General features: G+C 55.2%; 1 long non-coding RNA gene across 1 annotated transcript; it reads left to right on the top strand.

Moving 5' to 3' along the window:
• The first annotated feature begins 1670 nt into the window (after positions 1–1670).
• LOC136351862 (uncharacterized) lies at positions 1671–21618 on the top strand. Its single transcript, XR_010735111.1, has 3 exons — positions 1671–1818; positions 2798–2854; positions 21480–21618. It is a non-coding gene; the product is annotated as an uncharacterized lncRNA (long non-coding RNA).
• The last annotated feature ends 76 nt before the right edge of the window (positions 21619–21694 follow it).

The raw sequence follows: 21694 nt of genomic DNA, 5'->3' as shown, positions 1-21694 counted from the left end.
CTCATACATCTTCCATAAAGAAACTCAGGGTATCGTGATCCTGTGCCGGAGACTGCGTAGGTGCCAGCAGCCGAGATGCATAGGGGACGGAGGGGAGGGGACAAGTTGTGGCCATGGACAAAGGACGAGCTGCCGCACCGCACAGGGGCAGCCGAGAGGCGTAGGGGAGGAGGGGACCGAGGGGAGGGGAAAAGCTGCGGCCAAAGGAGGAGCCGCCACACCGCATCGGAGGCCGGAAGAGGACGGCACTTGGACACCGCGTCGGAGTAGGGCGAAAGGATTGCGGCGGTGACGCGGCGTAGACTTCAGATGCGGATGCAACGCGTGGCAGGAGACTGAGTCCTCGCGAGATTAAGTGTAACATCCTAAAAATCCTCGATAATAAAAATCACTAAAATTTTAAACTTTTTAAAACTTTGCATCATGATGGATGTTATGGTTGATATTGCTTGCCAAACTATAAATCATCTCAATGGAAAAATCAAAGTAAAGACGCGCATCTAAATAATAATTACAATTTACATGAATACCTTGTTATGCAAATAAGTTCAACCAATGTGCTATTGTATTAATAATGGACCCATTGAATATTTTAATTAATTTTAGGACTATCAAAACCCCCCAATTATTTAAGTTAATTTTGGAATAATCCAATATAGAGTAATATCATTTGGTAGAGATATGAATAAATAAATAAAAATGCAAATTAAAATATTTGTATTTGGGATGATGGGAAGCAAATTCATTTGGGGACTAATGAATAACCAAATAAATATTCAAATCAAATGTTTGAATTCTTGAATCCAAAATAGATAGAGTTACAACTCAATTCCAAGCCATTTTGCAGATTAGCCCTTCCTTTTTCCTTATCCTTTCTCTTCTCTTCCTTTTTCTTTTCCTGGCGCTACTGTTCATTGCGCGCCAGGTGTTCGATCTGTGCCTAACCCGACCGAACACCCGACGCCGCCCTCTCCAACCGCTGCCGTGCCGCGCGCCTGCTTTCCGACTCGTGCGCCGCACTAGTCGTGCCCGTGCGCCGCACCGCGTCATGCCACGCCGCGTGGGCCCGCCGCCGACCAAGCCGCCAAAAGCCCGCGCCAAAGGCTGCGCCGCCACGGGTGCCCGCGTCATCCCGTCCCCTCACACGTCGCCCTCGGGATGGAGTGATAACGGCCGCCACGACAACCCCGCGTCACCCTAGGGCATAGCCCGGCGCCCCCTATCCAAGTCGTTATCTCTGTCCGTCGCCGTCGCTCTTGTCACCGTCGCGTCGCCATCCTGTCGCACCCCACCGAGACCGCTGGATAATAGGGGGGGTTCCTCCCACAGCTAATGATCCCTCTCCTGGGACCCTATCGTCTAGGCAATCATGCCGGCCCAAGGCATTGAATCGAACCTAGGAGAGATCGAAACATGGCTGAGTCATCGAGTGATCTTATCCAATAGGAATCGCCCTCCCTCTCGCTGTTATAAGCTCGCCTTTAGCTCGACCTTATCCAAAATCGAACCCTCATTCGTCTCCCCTTTCCCGGAGTTCTTGCTCCATCCCAGAGAAAACAAAATCGCGCCGCCGCCGGGTGTCGAACACCTGGTGGGCGGGGGTTGCGCCGCCGCCGCAGGGCCTCTCGGCCGGTGTGGGTGGCGGGGTGTGTTGAGGAGGTGTGCCCGTTGCCGTTGCTGCTGTTGGAGGGAGCCGGGAGCCGCTACGCGAGGGAGTACGAGCATCGAACACTTGCGACCGTCGCCGACCGCCGTCTGCCCCTGTTTCGACCGCACCGCGCCACTCGCCGTCGAACTTCGCCGTTCCGCCACTTCGTGGTAAGCCCTCGCGCCTGTAGTCCCGCCTGGTCACCTAGAAACCAACGGCCCCCTCGATTTGGGGTGTGCGCCGCCGTAACCGTGCCGACTCCGGCCGCCGCCGCGCCATGGCCGAGCTCACCGTGGGGGGACTTCGTTCCAATACAACCTAGGCTAGATTTTTGCTTCTATATACTCCATGTGGACCCTAGATGGTTGAATCGTTGTTGGTTGCGCTCACATTGGTCCTCATCGTGCCGCCGCCGATTTTGGGATCTCGGCGCCGTCGCGCGCCGTCGCGCCGTGCGCCGGACGGTCGCCGCGCTTCGCCGCCGCCGCCGGCGGGCATCCGGTGATGCGCCGCCGCTAGCCCCACCGTGCGCCGAGCCGTTCCGGCTCGGGCCGTCGTACCGTCGCGCGCCGCTCCTCTGCTTCGTCGCGAGCACGAGGAAGAAGACGACGGGAGAGAGAGAAGGCACGAGAGAGGGAGAGATTATGACATGTGGACCCCACTTCATTAGTGTACAGTAATCCCTAAAACTAATGATATTATTATGAACCTATGACATGTAGGCCCGGATGCTTAGAAATCTAATTAAATTAGGTTTTAAGTGAATGTCTCAATGACATGCGGGTCCCACAGGAGATTCAACAGGGGGCCGGACCCACCTGTCAATGACACAATAGGATTTCCTTTAAAAAAATAAAAACCAGAAATAAAATAGGGGGATGGCCCACATGTCAGCCACTGTAATAATGCCCCTCTCGGCTGCACAGTGCCATTTCACAATTGTTTGAATTAATTCAAAATTGAATCTTTAAACAAGCATAACTCACTCATCTTAACTCGGAATTGAATGAAACTTGAACCTAAATTCATCTAAAATCAAGATCTATCTGGTGATAACATTTTCTCAATATGCTTTGTACTGTTTGAATTTTGGTGAATTTATTTGAATTCTAATTGAGTTCAAATCCGATCTTTCGCACGTAAATTTAGATTCCGAGGGAATTGTTGAGTCGATTGAGGAGCAGGGATAGCAAGACTGCGATCAAGGCAAGTCATCACTAATCTTTGAGCATGTTGAACCTATTGCGAAAATTATGTTGATTTAAATAAAATTACATGCTATACATATGTGAATATGAATGCCCTACTTGTTAAATATGCCATGCCTTGATATTGATTATCTGTATGACCATTGTAAACCCTGCTAACGTGTGTACTTAGTCGATATTGAACAAATGCTTAGTCATGCTAATTAGAATCATGCATTCTCATATTTATCAAGTGCTATATGCTTGGGCAACTACCTTAAGGAAGGTAGTTGAGATGCGGCATGTGGAGGCATGGGCACCACATTGCCATGACAAGGATAACATGAATTGTGAAAAGAGAAACAAAACTAAACACTGTTTTCGACCGGGGCGGCTGGGGTACTTGGGTGGTGTCCAGAAAAGGCTAGTGCCGTCCCTGGTCAGTTAAGGACCGAGCCGTAAAGTTAAGCATGAAACGACCCTCGTACAACCGTACTTCTCGTATGGGTATAGACCTAGCGGAGTACGTAGCCGAGCGAAGGCAGTATCCCTGCATAGTGGTTATTCTTGGTGTGTGGGAGTCAGGGCCTACGATGGGACAGCCATTGGTGGGGCCGCGAGGGGCGAGTGCCTATAGTGGTGCCGCCATCGGTAGGACTGCCATGTGTAAATTTAATTTAACTAAAACTTAATGCATGTGTGAGTCTTCCCTTCCCGGGAGCGCCAGAACTCCTCTCACTGCTAGAAACTCATGACACCTAGAGTGCATGAGGATGCAAGTTCATGGAGTGCATGAGGATGCAAGTTCATGGAGCGGGTACTGCCAACGTGAGGTTATTGAAAGGTTTTGCCTTGGCAAGTCTCATTCGTTGGGACGTAGGCTCATGTGTTGGGCAAGTCGCGGAGTACGGGTAAAGTGTACATCCACTGCAGTGTGAGTAAAACCAATCTATTCGAATAGCCGTGCTCGCGGATATTGAGCATCAGGACATGTATTACACTTGGCTAGACTCTAAATTCTTAAATTGAATGAGATGGGATATGCATGATGATTTTATACTGGTGGATCATCTTCTCGAGAGACGAGAAGGAGTAAACCCCAGAAAACCATTACAGCCAGTAACGGGAAGCCATCTTTGGGAAGACAATGGATGGTGAAAAGAACCGTTGCTGTGTAATAAATACTGGAATTAAAACTGGACTAGTCTATGCTAGATAATAAGCTTGTGAAAAGAATTGTGAAACTAGCTTTATGCAAATAAACCAACGGCCATACTTTGAATATCACTATCTGACGGAGCTCGTGGCTCCTCACCGGGAGACCGCGCAGGCCCCCCTTTGCCGGTTCGGCCGGGGGCTTAGGGTGAGATCTCAAGCTCTCTCTGTATGTGGAAAGATTGTCTGCTAGCAAGGGAACGCGAGACACGGCGATGTATACAGGTTCGGGCCGCTGCCAAGCGTAATACCCTACTCCTGTGTTTTTGTGGATTTGTGTATGAATGAGCTACAAAGTGTGAGCCAAACTCTCCCTTGTTCTAGGCTCTCAATCTCGCCAGAATCAACCCTCTACTCTGTGGGCAAGGTCCTCCTTTTATACTTCAAGGGGATACCACACGCACCCTTCCCTTTCCAAACTGGACTTTCCTTCTCTTTACGAACGGAGATTGATATGGTTGCCGTCCGAATCACACTTCGATGGGACAGCCCACACCTACCTCCACTCCCGGCGGAGACGGGCGCAACGTGGGATCGTGGCTGCTCGTTGCTGACGCGACCAGTGTCAGACCGGTCATTCTTGTCCACCACGCGTCAGATTAACAACGTGCATGTTTGCCCTTCTTCGTGTAACACCTTGCCTGTAATGGTTAGGATGAAGCCTGGTATTCATCTAACCAGGGCTAACGTGCCATCTCTAAGAGGTAACACGCTAGCTCCGGCTGGAGACGTGTGCCTAGAGGCACTCGTCTTGACGGGACGGGGCGAGGCGTGCGTCAGACCGCCAGTCGCCACCTAACCGTTGATCTGACCGGTCTGTGACTGGTCACAGACCGGATAAAAGAGCGCGCTGTATTGCGCTGCATGCAGCGTGACACGCTTGACCAGACCGCAATAAATGCTGTTAGGTGAGCACAGCTGTGCTCACTTATCCCATATATGTGGCGCAGACTTCCTTAAGGGGTCGGGGTGCCTCGGCCCTCGGGGTCGGGGCAAGCGCAACCCGACCCCCCCTCGGGGGGAATCAGGAGGAGGGCGGACACCTCACCCTCGGGCCCGACGTCCCCGAAGGTGCCAGGCCACGTGGGCGATTGTGTCTGCCTCAAGCCTCTGGCCATGATACTCCCGGTCCCATATCACCGACAGTAGCCCCCGGCGTTATGCCAGAGCAATTTCCCTTCCCAAGGGAAGCGGTCAGGTGTGACGCCACCCCTAAAGCCTGGTGACAGGTGGGACCGGTCTCCGTAGTTGGGCAAAATACCCAACGGTCTCAATCCATGCACATTGGTATTGGTAACTTTGGTTGTCCATAATGGGCGGTCTATTCAAGACTGCCACATCACTTGAGCAGCGCGCGAATCTGGGTGAGCAGATTTGTCTCGCTCGGAGATACGGTAACGCCGCTTCGGTTGGCGAGCGTAATTAACGCGCGCACGATACAATCCGTTTCGATTGCCACAACCGCATATCCACTTCATGCGCCGTAAGCGGGCGAATGGGATTAGTGGAAGCGTGGGCACAGGAAACGAGGGAGCGGGATAGCGAGATACGAGGGAGCGAGGTAGTGGGCGCGAGAAACGAGGAGCCAGGCCCAGCGATGGCAAGGGTATAAAAGCATCGAGAAAAGGATTTGCTCCCTTCCTTTCGCCATTGTTCCTCTTGCCTTTGCCGCCTGAGCTCTAACTCTTTCTCTGCTACGCCCTACTTTCGCCACACGCGCTCGTTCCCAATCATCTCTTCCTCCACCGCCATGGCACGGGGCTCTGCTCTGCTCGATGGCAGTGTACTACCGCCTTCCCGCATCGTGAACGAGAGGCACGCCGGACTGCCGCGCCGCTTCATGCCGGAGTCCGCCACCGGTCGGGAGATAGTGATGCTGGGCGAGGGGCGCCCGGCACCAGACTACCCGGGGCGGTCCATCTTCTTCCTCCCCTTCGCGATGGCTGGGCTGGTCCCGCCATTTTCTCATTTCTTCATGGATGTCCTGGAGTTCTACGATCTCCAGATGGCGCACCTCACCCCCAATGCGGTGATGACATTGGCCATCTTCGCACACCTGTGCGAGATGTTCATTGGGGTGCGCCCCTCTCTTCAGCTGTTCCGGTGGTTCTTCACCGTGCAGTCGGTGTCACCGCCGTCAGCGGTTGGCGGCTGCTACTTCCAGCCGCGGGGGCCAGTGTTGAACCGCTACATCCCCTGCGTCCTCCGCAAGAAGTGGGACGACTGGAAGAGCGACCGGTTCTACACCCCCCTTGCCGACGAAGCGCGCCTCCGACTTCCAAGCCAGCCCCCGGCGCAGGTCTCCAGCTGGCGGGCGCCGGTAGATCTGGGGGAGGACTACGACGCCGTCCTCGACCGCCTGGCGGGCCTGCGATCCCAGGGGCTCACCGGGGCCATGGTGTACGGCGATTATCTCCGTCGCCGGATTGCGCCGCTCCAACGGCGCGCCCGGAGCGCCTGGGAGTACACTGGGCCTGAAGACTACATGCGGACCCACCAGGGAGCCAGATGGGATTGGGCTCCCGAGGACTTCAAGATCGTAGTCCAAAGGGTGCTGAATCTTAGCTCCGCGGAGGCGTCTCGCCTTCCTCAAGAGATCCTCCCCCTCTGCAGCGATCCCGACCGCGTCTCCATTCTAACCATTATGATGGGGGTCGGGGCCTCAGAGGAGAGAGCCCCTAAGGGCCACGACGGCGCGGGCGAGCGCCGCCGGGGGGAACAACCTGCCCCAGGAGGGGGTCGTGCTTCTGGGCCCCGCGTCGGGGGCTCGGGGAGCAGCCGCCCTGCCGTCGCCCAGGGGAAGAGGAAGCTGGGAGGAACACCTCCGCCATCTCCTCCCCGAGGGGGCGGGGCGGTGCGTGCCAGCAGTCGGCGCCCGGAGGGGGCCGCGCCGACATCGCAGCCCGAGGGGGTGCGCAAGAAGAAGCGGCTCCGTAAGACGGGGGAGACGGAACCATGCCGGGGAAACCTGATTTCCCCTCCAAGGTGGTCATTCAACCGACCCCCTCGCAGGTTCGTCTCACTCTCATTGCAACCATCTTTCTCCAAAAAGAAGTTTTTTCTTGCTCACTTTGTTCGTCTTCTGGCTTTTTCTTCTGCTTCAGCGATGTCCCGTCGCATTCCTCCCGCCACCCCAAGTCCGGCCAGTCCGAGGCCGAAGATCCAGCAGCCGCAGAGGAGCGGAGGCGAGAGTCTGACCGGCGTGAAGCCGCAGCCCGCCTTCGGGAAGCTGAAGAGGCCGCCCGGGAGGCCGCCCGGGTTCGCCAAGCGGAGGAAGCTGCTCGGGAGGAGGCCGCCCGGGCTCGCCAAGCCGAAGAAGCTGCCCGGGAGGAGGCCACCCGGGCTCGCCAGGCTGAGGCGACAGCTGCTGCTGGCGCGTCACTTGGGCCTACTCCCTCGGGCGGCCCTCAGGCGACATCCTCCGAGGCGGCTCGCGACGAGGCCGCGGGCGCATCGCCTGGGCCTACCTCACCGGGCGACGCCCATGATCAAACGGGCCCGGGGGACATCCCCGAGCCCAGCGCATCTTCCGGGGGGCCAAGCCGCGTCGCCTTTTCTCCAAGGCGGCTCTTCTCCTCATCTTCTGTCGCCCCGCTGAGCGCCGAGCCCCTTCTGCAGGCCCTGGCCGCCGCAAACACCGCAGTGCTGGATGGGTTCAACACCCAAGTGGAGGCCCTGCGTGCAGAACGAGCGGAGCTCGAGGCCGCATGGGCGCGTGTTGAGGAGGGGCGGCGCTCGGTGGACGCCATGGTGGAGGTGGGCCGTAAGGCCCACCGCCGCCACATCTCGGAGCTTGAAGCCCGCAAGGCGGCGCTGGCGGAGATCGCCCGAGAGGTGGAGGAGGAGCGAGAGGCCGCCCTTGTCGCCACCACCGCGATGATTGAGGCGCAGGACTCCCTCCGCCTTCAACACGGGAGCTGGGAGGCGGAGCTGAAGAACAAGCTCGACGCCGCCCAAGGGGTTCTTGACTCCGCTGCTGCCCGAGAGCGGCGGGCAACGGAAGCCGAAGCGGCGTCCCGGCGGCGCGAGGAGGCCCTTGAGGCCCGTGCCATGGCGCTGGAAGAACACGCCGGCACCGTGGAGAAGGGCTTCACGGACCGCGAGGCCGCCACTGCTCTCCGGGAGACGACGCTGGCGGCGCACGAGGCCGCCTGCGCCGAGGAGGAGTCCGCGCTCCGCCTTCGCGAGGATGCACTCGCTGAGCGGGAGCGAGCTCTCGAGGAGGCCGAGGCCACGACGCAACGGCTGGCGAACAGCCTCTCCCTCCGCGAGGTGATGTGACCATGGCTACTATGGATACGACCATTGCTCACATCATGAAACAACAAGAAGACATCAAGATCAAGTCCTCCATGTGCTGCAATCTGATTCGGCCACGTGTTACATTGCTGACTTCAAACGGCCGCCAAATCTACATACGTGCTCCGTTTTGGGCCCGTGAGTACTTGATGGAAAGCTCTCGAAGTCCTCCTTCCAACGGATCCAGCCTCATCTCGGAAATCTATCTCGTTTGGCCGCAATCACAAAACCAAGGTGCTGCGTCTCCTGTATTGGGCCAATGGGCTTGTAACTTTGTTTGGGACCCTGGCCCATGTGAGGCCCATGTGGGGTGCGCCCCAATCTGGTGGAGCACGACCCTTGGACCCTCTTGGTCGTCCTCCCACCTCTATAAATAGTTAGGTACCCCTTCAGGGTTTCTTGGGTTTTGTTAGATTAAAGTTTAGCCATTGCTACTTGCTTGCAGCGCGCGTGTCGGCTAGACCGTCCGTCTGCTTGTTCTTCGGAACCCCAACTTATCATTCGTATTTAACTCCTATTTGCAATTCAGATTGCTTTTATCTTGTTCTTGCTTGTTTCTTCGATTTGCTTGCAGGAATAAGGTTGATTTGCACCGGCAAGATCAACAACCCACGGAGAGGTGTATCGATCGCTAAGGCGCAACGCAACGTCTTGTACGGTTGTAGTCGGGTCGTCAACGTTTCTTCCAAATCGTAGTTTTCATCAACTCACCGAAAGATCGGGCCAACAACAACCTTGAGTGTCGAGAGGAACTCAGGGTTCATCAGGTGGTATCAGAGCTTTCGTTGCTCGGTGAGTTTTTATCTTCCTATAACCAGAAAATAGCCATACAAAAAAATTCGTATCATTTACCTAGCCATATTGTGCCATTGCATTGTTCTTTTCAGTTTTTGCTTTGTTGAATTTTGTGTTGCATCGTCACGTCGTGTTGCTGGTCTTAGCGTCTAGTTCGTTTAGAGTTTCGAGTTCTGGTCACGTTTTGTACCACAGTCGTCGCTGCCACCGTGTCTCTGTTGTTGTCGGGACCTACGAAAACGGAATCGGCTCGCTGCCACGGTTCTATTTTTGTAGTTTTCAGACGTTTCTATCGGTTAGTTTTGGAGTTCTTGAGTTGCATCTAGAGTTTGCCGATCCTTGTGTGTGTTTGTTTTGGCCGTGCCTGTGTCGTGCACGAGAGGAGGAAGGTGAATTACCATATCTGATTTTGGAAGTAGTCAAGTTTGTTTTGGAAAGATATAGTAGATTGGATTGGTTAAAAATCAGTTTCCTTTTTATCCCATACACCAAATTCGGCTGCCATCCACTCCACCTCCTGGCCGAGTCCCACTCGCCCCTTTGGCCGAGTCCGACTCCCTCCCTCTCTTCCACCGTTCCGAGTTGTGTCAAACACCTTGGCGAATTTTTGTTTGGTGTCGGTTTCGAGATCTGTTTGGAAAAACGGAACCGGCATAAATTCAGCATTCCATTTTTTGTATAATTTTAATTTTGGGTTTAGACTTTTACATTTGAGTCCCTATAAATTTTATATTTATGTTTGAGTCCCTGTAATCTTACATTAAGGTCCTTGAGTCAGTTTTTGTTAAAAAAAATCAAGAAAAAAGTGAAAAAAAGGCAGAAAGGTGCAAAAAAAAAGAAAAAAAAAGCCGCACCAAAAAAAAAACAGAAAAGAAAAGGAAAGAAAAAAAAAAAGAAAAGAAGAAAGAAGAAAGAAAGAAAAGAGAAAATACTGTTATGTTTGAGCTGAACTTCATATATCAGAGTTGTGCATGAGTTGTTCCTAGTGCTATCTTGTGGTATCGTTTGTGTCTAGGCTCGCGTCTCTAGTACGTTCTAGCCTAGGACCAGCACGGTACTTGACTTTGAACAATTATTCAACTTTGCGTTCTCTGATTTGAGCATTTGCTATTCCTTTGCTACATATTTAAGCCTACCCAGAGCTCCACAGATTTGATTGCAGCCGTACAGCAAGTGTTTGCCGAGGCATCGATATATCCAACCTCTATTGGGCTGCTTGGTTGAGTCGGTGTACATCACCATTCCACTTGCATTGGTAAGATCTTGTAAGAGCTTGGTTAAAAGCTTGAGTGTGTGTGACATTTGAGCTGCCAGTACCTAATAGTTGATAGGAGCGTGTATATTCTTGTGTATGTTTCTTGTTTGCTGCTAACCATGGCAGGATTGCGCAAGGGGAAACAAGATGGTCATGCTCAACGTCAACATCTACACCTTCGACGAGATATGACAACTTCTTCACGTGATGCATATGAGGTACATGACTATAATTTTGCACAAGTTGCATGTAAGTTACCAGTCTATGATGGAAAGTATGATTCCGCTGCATACATTAATTGGGAGCTAGCAGTAGAAAAACAATTTGATGAGTATGATTTTTCTAATGCTCAAATGATTAAGGCTGCTAGTAATAAGTGTACCGGTTCTGCATCTTTTTGGTGGCATACTGTGGGGAATAAGCTTGAAACTTGGGATGAATGCAAAATACTGATGAGAAAAAGATTTGTGTTTTCATACTATAGACGTGCTCTCCTTGAGAAATGGGAACATCTAAAACAAGGTGACAAAACTGTTAGGGAGTACTTTCATGATTTTAAAATTTGTATCACTTATAGTGGTTTACAAGAATCTAATGAGAACACAATGACTAGATTTTTCAGAGGGCTTAATTTCAATATTCAGGCTGGGCTTGTTAATGTGACATATAATCATATAGGCCAATTGTTCATGCTTGCTTGCATTGTTGAGCGCAAAATTTTGGAGAATCCAACGGAGCAACAAGATATGCTTGTGCCTCCTATCACTGATGTTTTGCAGGAAGTTCAGAAAAGTCTCCAAAATGAGAAGAACGATATGTTTGAGATGTCACTTCCATCACTCGCGAATGAGGAGAAGGCTGATGCAGCTACATTATCTGAAGAAAGTTCGCAAGGTAAATTAAATGGTGCTGAGAGAAATGAAGGTGAGTATTCTCAAGGTGAGCTACACTTGTCCACTTTTCATGCTATAGTAGAGCAACCATTAGTGGAATCAATTACTGAGTTGCCTTTGTCACAAGTTGATTTACTTGCTGTTTCTTGTGATAAAGAAGAGTTGTGTGATAATGTTTCACTTATATCCATGCCACAACTAGTGAATGAACATGTTAGTTCTACTATTTCTTTGTGTGCTGATTCTAAGCATGTTGTTCACATTGCTAATGAAGTAGAGGAACGCGAATTGCTATCTTCTTTAAATACTTTGGGCTATGTTCAGTTTGATGATTTTTGTGAGCTCGATAATTTGAAGGAGAAATTATTTGCTAAATCTGATTTGCCATGTCCAACTAATGCTATTTTTCATATCTTTGGCGAATATAATGATAGAGGAATATTTTTGGTGCATAGAGTTTACATTTGTTCAGATTTAGAACATCTTGTAGTTCCGGATAAAATATGCAAGCTAGAGAGACATGTTACTGCTAATCATATTGTCTCGAGTTTGTCTTGTTTTGATTGCAAGAAACAGGTTGTTTTCAGTGGACTGCGCGAAGAGCACCATATGGAAAAACCGAGGACGGTTTTCTGTGAAGAAGGGGAGGATGATGTGACCATGGCTACTATGGATACGACCATTGCTCACATCATGAAACAACAAGAAGACATCAAGATCAAGTCCTCCATGTGCTGCAATCTGATTCGGCCACGTGTTACATTGCTGACTTCAAACGGCCGCCAAATCTACATACGTGCTCCGTTTTGGGCCCGTGAGTACTTGATGGAAAGCTCTCGAAGTCCTCCTTCCAACGGATCCAGCCTCATCTCGGAAATCTATCTCGTTTGGCCGCAATCACAAAACCAAGGTGCTGCGTCTCCTGTATTGGGCCAATGGGCTTGTAACTTTGTTTGGGACCCTGGCCCATGTGAGGCCCATGTGGGGTGCGCCCCAATCTGGTGGAGCACGACCCTTGGACCCTCTTGGTCGTCCTCCCACCTCTATAAATAGTTAGGTACCCCTTCAGGGTTTCTTGGGTTTTGTTAGATTAAAGTTTAGCCATTGCTACTTGCTTGCAGCGCGCGTGTCGGCTAGACCGTCCGTCTGCTTGTTCTTCGGAACCCCAACTTATCATTCGTATTTAACTCCTATTTGCAATTCAGATTGCTTTTATCTTGTTCTTGCTTGTTTCTTCGATTTGCTTGCAGGAATAAGGTTGATTTGCACCGGCAAGATCAACAACCCACGGAGAGGTGTATCGATCGCTAAGGCGCAACGCAACGTCTTGTACGGTTGTAGTCGGGTCGTCAACGTTTCTTCCAAATCGTAGTTTTCATCAACTCACCGAAAGATCGGGCCAACAACAACCTTGAGTGTCGAGAGGAACTCAGGGTTCATCACGAGGCGGCGCAAGAGGAGCAGGCGCGCCGCAACCTTGAATGCGTCCGTGCCGAGAGAGCCGCGCTGGAGCAGCGGGCTGCCAACCTCGAGGCACGGGAGAAAGAGCTGGCCGCGAGGGCGCGCATCGGTGGGGCGGCTGCGGGCGAAAGCGACTTAGCCGCTCGCCTCGCGGCTGCCGAACACACCGTCGCTGACATGCAGCGCGCGCTGGATTCTTCCATCGGGGAGGCCGAGGCCCTCCGCTTGGCGGGCGAGATGGGGCCCGACATGCTTTGGGACTCGGTCTCCCGCATGGATCGCGCCGGTCGGCAAGCGGGCCTCTGGAAAGGCCAGACGAGGACGCGCCCTAGCAACCTGGAAGGCCTCGCTCCGCACCTCAACAGGATGGCCTGGGTCCTCGAACGACTCCCCGAGGAGCTCGAGAAGACCATCAAGTCATCCTCGAGGGACCTCGCCCAGGGGGCGGTCGAACTCGTGCTGGCGAGCTACCAGGCCCGGGACCCCGACTTCTCTCCCTGGATGGCGCTGGAGGAGTTCCCTCCCGGAACCGAGGACGACGCGCGCGCGCGCGTCCGGGATGCTGCCGACCATATCGTCGACGGCTTCGAGGGGTCGGCCCCTCTGCTCGCGTTCGCCCCCAGCTCCGACGAGGAGAGCGACGCCAGCGATGAGGATGACGGCGGCGACGAGGCCGGCGACCCGGGCGCATTGGAATGAGCCCCCAGGCCCCCGCCAATCTTTTTTTCTTTTTCTTTCTTCTAAGGCCTTCATACCTCTTTTTTGTACAAATTAACTTAATCTGCAATCAGAAATGAAATGATGAAAAATTTTTGTGTTAGTTTTATTTTGCTATACATATGCGATGAGGATGATCTGTGCCATGGTCCTTTTGCGCCTTAGCTTGAAATAAGGGCTCGTGCCCAAGTCCCAGTCCTCGAATGGCTCGGGTCGGGGCCAGTGCCCGGGGAGATCCACATGTCGAGACTGGCCAGGCCGGGAACGTGGTGACCGAGGGGTATGGGTGACCCGATTGTGGGTTTTTGCCGGTTCCCCCCCGGAGTTCACCACGCCCCGGGGCACGGCTCGGTTCTGGGCCCCGTTTGGCGATTTTAGCTGACCGAACTGAGCCCCCTAGGGCAAGGTTGAGCACGAGTGACCTTATTTCAAGTTAAGATTCTTCAGAAGGAAAAACGGCACAGACACAACCTTTAGAAAATTGAAACTGCTTCTATTGAAATGCTGAAATAAGGAAAAAGGGAATATATGTGCATGTGTGGTAGCCCCCGGCCAATCCTGCACACCCGAGGGGGGTGTGGGGTTGGCCCGAGCCAAAATCTGACACCCGACCCCCCCCCCTTTAGGGGTAGAAGCGACGAAGGTGTTCGATGTTCCACGGGTTTGGCAGCTCCGTGCCGTCGCCCGTGGCCAGCCGTACCGAGCCCGGCCGGGGGACACCGATCACTCGATACGGACCCTCCCACATTGGTGAGAGCTTGCTCAATCCAGCACGCGTTTGGACGCGGCGTAGGACGAGGTCGTCGACGCAGAGTGATCGGGCCCGGACGTGGCGCTGATGGTAGCGCCGCAGGCTCTGCTGGTAGCGCGCGGCTCGGAGGGCCGCGCGCCGCCTTCGCTCTTCCAAGTAGTCGAGGTCATCTCTACGAAGCTGATCTTGATCAGCCTCGCAGTACATGGTGGCCCGAGGAGACCTCAGGGTGAGCTCAGATGGGAGAACCGCTTCTGCGCCGTAGACGAGGAAGAAAGGCGTTTCCCCGGTCGCTCGGCTTGGTGTGGTTCGGTTCGCCCAGAGCACCGCTGGCAACTCCTCGATCCATGAATCGCCGTGCTTCTTGAGAATATTGAAGGTCTTGGTTTTAAGGCCTTTGAGGATTTCTGCATTGGCGCGCTCCACTTGGCCATTGCTTCTGGGGTGGGCAGGTGAGGCGAAGCAGAGCTTGATGCCCATGTCTTCGCAGTAGTCGCCGAAGAGTTCACTAGTGAATTGGGTGCCATTATCCGTAATAATACGGTTAGGCACTCCAAAACGGGCCGTGATGCCCTTAATGAATTTAAGAGCAGAGTGCTTATCGATCTTGACAACCGGATAAGCCTCGGGCCTCTTAGTGAACTTGTCGATCGCAACATACAGATACTCAAACCCGCCCGGGGCCCGTTTGAACGGTCCCAGGATATCAAGCCCCCAGACAGCAAATGGCCATGACAGTGGTATGATCTGCAGGGCCTGGGCCGGCTGATGGATTTGCTTGGCGTGGAACTGACACGCTCTGCATCGCCGGACCAGATCGACTGCGTCATTGAGAGCTGTCGGCCAATAAAATCCTTGACGAAAGGCCTTGCCAACCAGGGTACGTGAGGCGGAATGGGCTCCGCACTCGCCCTCATGGATGTCTGCAAGAAGCTCAACGCCTTGTTCCTGAGGAATGCACTTCAGGAGGATTCCGTTAGCCGCGCGCCGATAGAGGGTCCCTTCTACCAGCACGTAGCGTTTGGAAATGCGTTGTACGCGTTCACTCCCTTCGCGGTCCTCAGGTAGAGTCTTATCTGTGAGGTATGTTTGGATCTCAGAGATCCAAGCAATCAATCTAAGGGAGCTTGAAGCGCTCCCTTCGGGTCCCGAGGCCTGGACTCCGACGGGCCTCGGGGGCCGGTCAGGCACATCCGTCTCCCCTAAGGGATCGGGTCGCGCCGACGGCTGGGTAAGCCTTTCTTCAAAGGCGCCCGGTGGGGTCTGGGCTCGCGAGGACGCGAGCCGTGAGAGTTCGTCGGCAATCACATTATCCCGTCTGGGCACATGCCGAAGCTCTATCCCGTCAAAATGGCGCTCCATACGCCGTACTTGGCGCACGTAGGCATCCATCTGCGGGTCAGAGCACCGGTACTCCTTACAGACCTGGTTAACGACTAGCTGGGAGTCGCCTAACACCAAGAGGCGGCGGATCCCCAGTCCAGCTGCCACTCTGAGTCCGGCAAGGAGTCCCTCGTACTCTGCCATATTGTTAGTCGCTCGAAAGTCGAGACGGACCAAGTATCTGAGGACGTCTCCGTTTGGAGAGGTCAACGTGACCCCTGCACCGGCGCCCTGAAGAGACAGAGAACCGTCGAATTGCATCACCCAGTGGGCGGCGTGAGGCAGCTGTGAGGGGTTCGTGCTGGCCTCGGGCATTGAGACGGTCTCTGGAGCCGGGGTCCACTCTGCCACAAAATCGGCGAGGGCCTGGCTCTTGATAGCGTGGCGTGGTTCAAAGTGCAGATCGAACTCAGAAAGCTCTATTGCCCATTTTACCACTCGTCCTGTACCCTCTCGATTATGCAAGATTTGACCGAGGGGGTAAGACGTAACCACAGTGACCCGATGCGCCTGGAAATAATGGCGCAGTTTCCTCGAGGCCATCAGAATAGCGTAAAGCATCTTCTGGGCCTGTGGGTATCGGGTCCTGGCGTCCCGGAGGGCCTCACTAACAAAGTAGACAGGCCGCTGCACCCTTCGGTGGGGCCGATCCTCTCTGCTAGGGGCCGTATCCCCGGGGCGTTCTTCGTTCAAGTGGCCTTTCGGGGCGCACTTGTCTTCTGTACCGATGACCTTGGGGTCGGAGGATGAAAGGGGCGGCCTTCCCTCAGTGGCCTCGGGGCCGTCCTGGGGGTCGGGGGCTCCTGGCATCGTCGGACAAGCGGGCAAAGGGCCAACTCCGGTCGTCAGGGGCCTCTGGCCTCCGTTCGGCTCGGGGGCCTCTTCTCCCTGCTCTTTCCCGGGTCGAGTCAGCACAGGGTTAGCCTCGGGGTCAGAGGGCGTTAAGTGCGGCCTTCCCGCAGTGGCCTCGGGGCCTTCCTGAGGGTCGGGGGCACCCAGCACCGTCTGACGAGCGGGCAGAGGGCCGTCTCCGGTCGTCAGGGGCCTTAGGCCACCGTTTGACTCGGGGGCCTCTCCTCCCTGCTTGCTCCCGGGCCAAGTTAGCACAGAATGGGGGTGCACGAAATGAGGATTGTCCTCATCGCGCTCCACAACCAACGCTGCACTAACTACTTGGGGGGTCGCTGCTAAGTAAAGTAGCAGGGACTCATTTGGCTCTGGAGCGACTAGAACCGGGGGAGAGCTGAGATATGCCTTTAACCGAGTGAGGGCATGTTCTGCTTCCTCCGTCCAAGTAAACGGCCCCGAGCGCTTGAGGAGCTTAAACAAGGGTAGCGCCTTCTCTCCCAGCCTTGATATGAAACGACTTAGGGCGGCCATGCAACCGGTGACGCATTGCACATCCCTAAGTTTGCTGGGGGGGCGCATCCGCTCGATAGCTCGAATCTTCTCGGGGTTGGCCTCAATGCCTCGGGCAGAGACCAAGAACCCGAGAAGCTTGCCCGCAGGTACACCAAACACACACTTATCGGGGTTCAGCTTTATGCGGGCAGAGCGGAGGTTCTCAAAAGTTTCCGCTAGATCTGAAAGTAAAGTTTCTTGGTTGCGCGTTTTTACAACCAAGTCATCGACATACGCCTCAACATTACGTCCTATTTGGCTACCCAAAGAAATTCGAGTAGTACGCTGAAAAGTAGGACCTGCATTCTTTAACCCGAAGGGCATTGATGTATAACAATAGGTTCCTACGGGGGTAATGAACGCAGTTTTTTCCTCATCCTCCCTAGCCATGCGAATCTGATGGTAACCAGAGTATGCATCTAGAAAACACAAAAGGTCGCACCCCGCAGTGGAGTCGACGATCTGATCTATGCGAGGCAGGGGGTAAGGATCCTTAGGACATGCCTTGTTAAGGTCGGTGTAGTCGATGCACATCCGAAGCTTGCCGTTCGCCTTGGGAACGACCACCGGGTTCGCCAGCCACTCCGGATGGATGACCTCACGGATGAATCCGGCCTCCAGAAGTCTCGCCACCTCCTCGCGGATGAAGACTTGACGTTCCGGGGCCTGCCGCCGCACTTTCTGCCGGACCGGCCTCGCGCCCGGCCGCACGGCGAGACGGTGCTCAATCACCTCCCTGGGAACCCCGGGCATGTCCGCTGGTCTCCATGCGAAGACGTCAGCGTTTGCCCGCAGGAAGGAGACGAGCGCGTCTTCCTATTTGCCATCCAGGAGACCACCGATCCGTGTGGTCTTGGATGGGCCGTCGCCCAAGGCAACCTCCTTGACCGGGACCTCGTCGCATGTAGCGATCCGCTGCCTCGGGGCGGTGGGGGCAGAGGGGCCAGGCCTCTCGTCACCACCCTCGGGCTTGGATGCAGCAGCGAGGCGGTCGGCACGCTGCTCCATGCAAGCGAGCGCGACCTTAAGATCGCCATGGACAGAGATGGGGCCACCGGGGCCCGGCATCTTCATCTGGAGGTAGGCGTAGTGGACCGCCGCCATGAACTTCACCAACGCGGGCCTCCCTAGGACCGCGTTGTAGGGCAGACTGAGGTCCGCCACATCGAAGCTCACCCGCTCCGTGCGGAAGTTGGCGGGTCCACCGAAGGTGACCGGTAGGTCGATGTGACCTAATGGCCACGTGTGCCCCGGCGTCACACCGATAATCGGCTGGGACGGTCGGAGCACCATCCCCGGGGCCTTGATGGCATCAAAAGCCGCGGGGGAAAGGATGTTGAGGGCCGCTCCTCCATCGATGAGGACACGTCCCAACTTCACGTTGCAGATGGTGGGGGAAACCACCATCGCAACCTGCCCTCCCCGGGCAATGCACGGTGGGTGGTCGGTCTGGTCGAAAGTGAGAGCAACCTCCGACCACCGCGCCCGACGCGTCGCCTCATGAGTAGGGGCCATGGCCAGAAGCTCTCGCTTCATAGCCTTGAAGCTCCGGCGAGAGACGTGAGCACACGCTCCTCCATCGACGGTGGCAATGGTGGCCCCAGGTTCTTGGAAACCTAGGTCATCATCACCATCATCGATGTCAACAGCGGGGGCCTTCTGCTTGGCCTCACTTCGCCGTTTGCCGGAAGGAACCGCCGGGGACTTGCCCTCACGGCGTTCCTGCCTCCTGTCCTCCTCCCACTTCCTCGTTCGCTCAGCCAAATTTTTGACTGCGCGACAGTCCGCGAGATCGTGGAGGGAGGTGTTGTGGACGGAGCACCACCTGCCGGCGGGGCGCTCCTTGCTGGGAGTACCAGCCTCTTTCTTTTTGTCGCTCGCAGGCCTCCCCTTTCGGGTGGCCCGCGGAGCGCCCTCGACGGCGAGGACATGACCCTCATCGCCGGAACGGTCCGACCTCTTCTTCCTCCTCCTGTCACGCCGCCCTGTCTGAGCGGCGGATCCGGGGGCGGCCGAAGCTGCCACTCCGGAACTGGAGGAGTTCCATGTCCACGCTTCCTCTTTACGAGCCACTCGGTCCGCGAGCTGAAAAAGCTCCGCGGTAGTCTGGGGCTCTTTGGAAGCGATCTTTTCGAGCATGCGGTTGTGCCGCACGCCCCCCCTGAACGCGTAGATCACCGCGTGTGCAGGGATGCAAGGTATAGTATTGCGGACTTGGCAAAACCGCTGAATGTACGAGCGAAGCGACTCATCATCGCCTCGCTGTACTGCATGCAAGTCCGCTTCTTCGCCTGGGCGCGGATATGTGCCTTGGAAGTTCATGGTGAACTGTTGGCACAAATCTTCCCAGGAGTGGACCGACGCGGGTGGCAGGTTCATCAGCCAACCCCGCGCCTGTCCTTTTAGGGCCATGGGAAAGAAGTTCGCCATGACCCTGTCGTCACCCCCAGCGGCCTCGATCCCGGTCGTATAGACCTGGAGAAACTCGGTGGGGTTGACGCTCCCATCGTACTTCTCGGTGATGGTGGGCCGGAACCTTGGGGGCCAACGGACATTCCGAAGACTCGCCACAAAGGCTCTACAGCCAACACCACCAGCCGGAGGCACGGAGGGCTGGTCCTCACGTCCATGTCGAGGTGACACTCTGGACGAGGAGGCACCCTCCGTTGCACGGGGGGTACGCCGGCTATTACGCCGGCGCTCGATGTTGAGGCGGGCATCCGGCTCCCCATGCTGATCCTCCCGAGTCGAAGGTGTCGACGAGGGAGTAGCAGCCGAATGACGTGCAGCCGCCGCCGCTCGCCGCGCCCTCCGCCTTGACGACACGGAGCCGGTGGTAGCGGCACCGGAGGTCTTGGTGGTGGCGGACCGTCCACCAGCACCCAGGCGCTGCTGTGCCGTCATGACCAAGTTGGCCACATCTTCCAGCCATCGTTGGGCTGGAGACTCCGGGTCATGGACGACAGGCGGATGTCGTAGGAGCGCGCCAGCAGCCTGAAGCGCACCCTGAGGCGTGCTGCCGTCGCCGTAGACGAGGAGGCGGCGCTCCCCATCTTGCCGTCCTCCTGCACCACCTGCGACTGGTGATGCCATGGACTTGTCGACCTTCTCAAGCGCCTCCCCCTGCTTAGGGCTTGGGCGCGGAGGAGATGGGGGAGTACGAGCTCGACGGCGTGGATTCAGCTCCCCGTCGTCGCCGCTCACACTCGGAGAGAGGTCGTGCGCCTTTGCTCGCTCGGCCATTAGGCTGAACAAGGGAAACTTGGCGCCCACGGAAGAGTCTGAGAGCTCAGAAAACACACGCTGAGCCCCCTACCTGGCGCGCCAGATGACGGAGCTCGTGGCTCCTCACCGGGAGACCGCGCAGGCCCCCCTTTGCCGGTTCGGCCGGGGGCTTAGGGTGAGATCTCAAGCTCTCTCTGTATGTGGAAAGATTGTCTGCTAGCAAGGGAACGCGAGACACGGCGATGTATACAGGTTCGGGCCGCTGCCAAGCGTAATACCCTACTCCTGTGTTTTTGTGGATTTGTGTATGAATGAGCTACAAAGTGTGAGCCAAACTCTCCCTTGTTCTAGGCTCTCAATCTCGCCAGAATCAACCCTCTACTCTGTGGGCAAGGTCCTCCTTTTATACTTCAAGGGGATACCACACGCACCCTTCCCTTTCCAAACTGGACTTTCCTTCTCTTTACGAACGGAGATTGATATGGTTGCCGTCCGAATCACACTTCGATGGGACAGCCCACACCTACCTCCACTCCCGGCGGAGACGGGCGCAACGTGGGATCGTGGCTGCTCGTTGCTGACGCGACCAGTGTCAGACCGGTCATTCTTGTCCACCACGCGTCAGATTAACAACGTGCATGTTTGCCCTTCTTCGTGTAACACCTTGCCTGTAATGGTTAGGATGAAGCCTGGTATTCATCTAACCAGGGCTAACGTGCCATCTCTAAGAGGTAACACGCTAGCTCCGGCTGGAGACGTGTGCCTAGAGGCACTCGTCTTGACGGGACGGGGCGAGGCGTGCGTCAGACCGCCAGTCGCCACCTAACCGTTGATCTGACCGGTCTGTGACTGGTCACAGACCGGATAAAAGAGCGCGCTGTATTGCGCTGCATGCAGCGTGACACGCTTGACCAGACCGCAATAAATGCTGTTAGGTGAGCACAGCTGTGCTCACTTATCCCATATATGTGGCGCAGACTTCCTTAAGGGGTCGGGGTGCCTCGGCCCTCGGGGTCGGGGCAAGCGCAACCCGACCCCCCCTCGGGGGGAATCAGGAGGAGGGCGGACACCTCACCCTCGGGCCCGACGTCCCCGAAGGTGCCAGGCCACGTGGGCGATTGTGTCTGCCTCAAGCCTCTGGCCATGATACTCCCGGTCCCATATCACCGACACTATCATATGCACTGTTGTTATGATGGCTTGCTGAGTACGGTTGGTACTCACTCTTGCTATTACAAAATTTAATCAGTGGATGGCAATGAAGTCGAGGAGGATCCCTATGCTTATCTTCAGGAGGATGCGGAGGATGACGGCGCTCTGTAGGTCTTAGTTATGGTCGTTGCCTGTGGCAATGGCATAGCCGCTGCCTATAATCTGCTGCCTTACCTATTTCTGTTATTGTTTGTATTGTGGACCGTTTAGTCCTATGATCTAAGACTGCCCGCGGGCCTATGATGTAATAAT

The sequence above is a fragment of the Oryza sativa genome, chromosome 9, assembly GCF_034140825.1.
Source record: "Oryza sativa Japonica Group chromosome 9, ASM3414082v1".
Classification (NCBI taxonomy): domain Eukaryota; kingdom Viridiplantae; phylum Streptophyta; class Magnoliopsida; order Poales; family Poaceae; genus Oryza; species Oryza sativa.
This window is presented reverse-complemented; position numbering and strand designations above follow the sequence as displayed.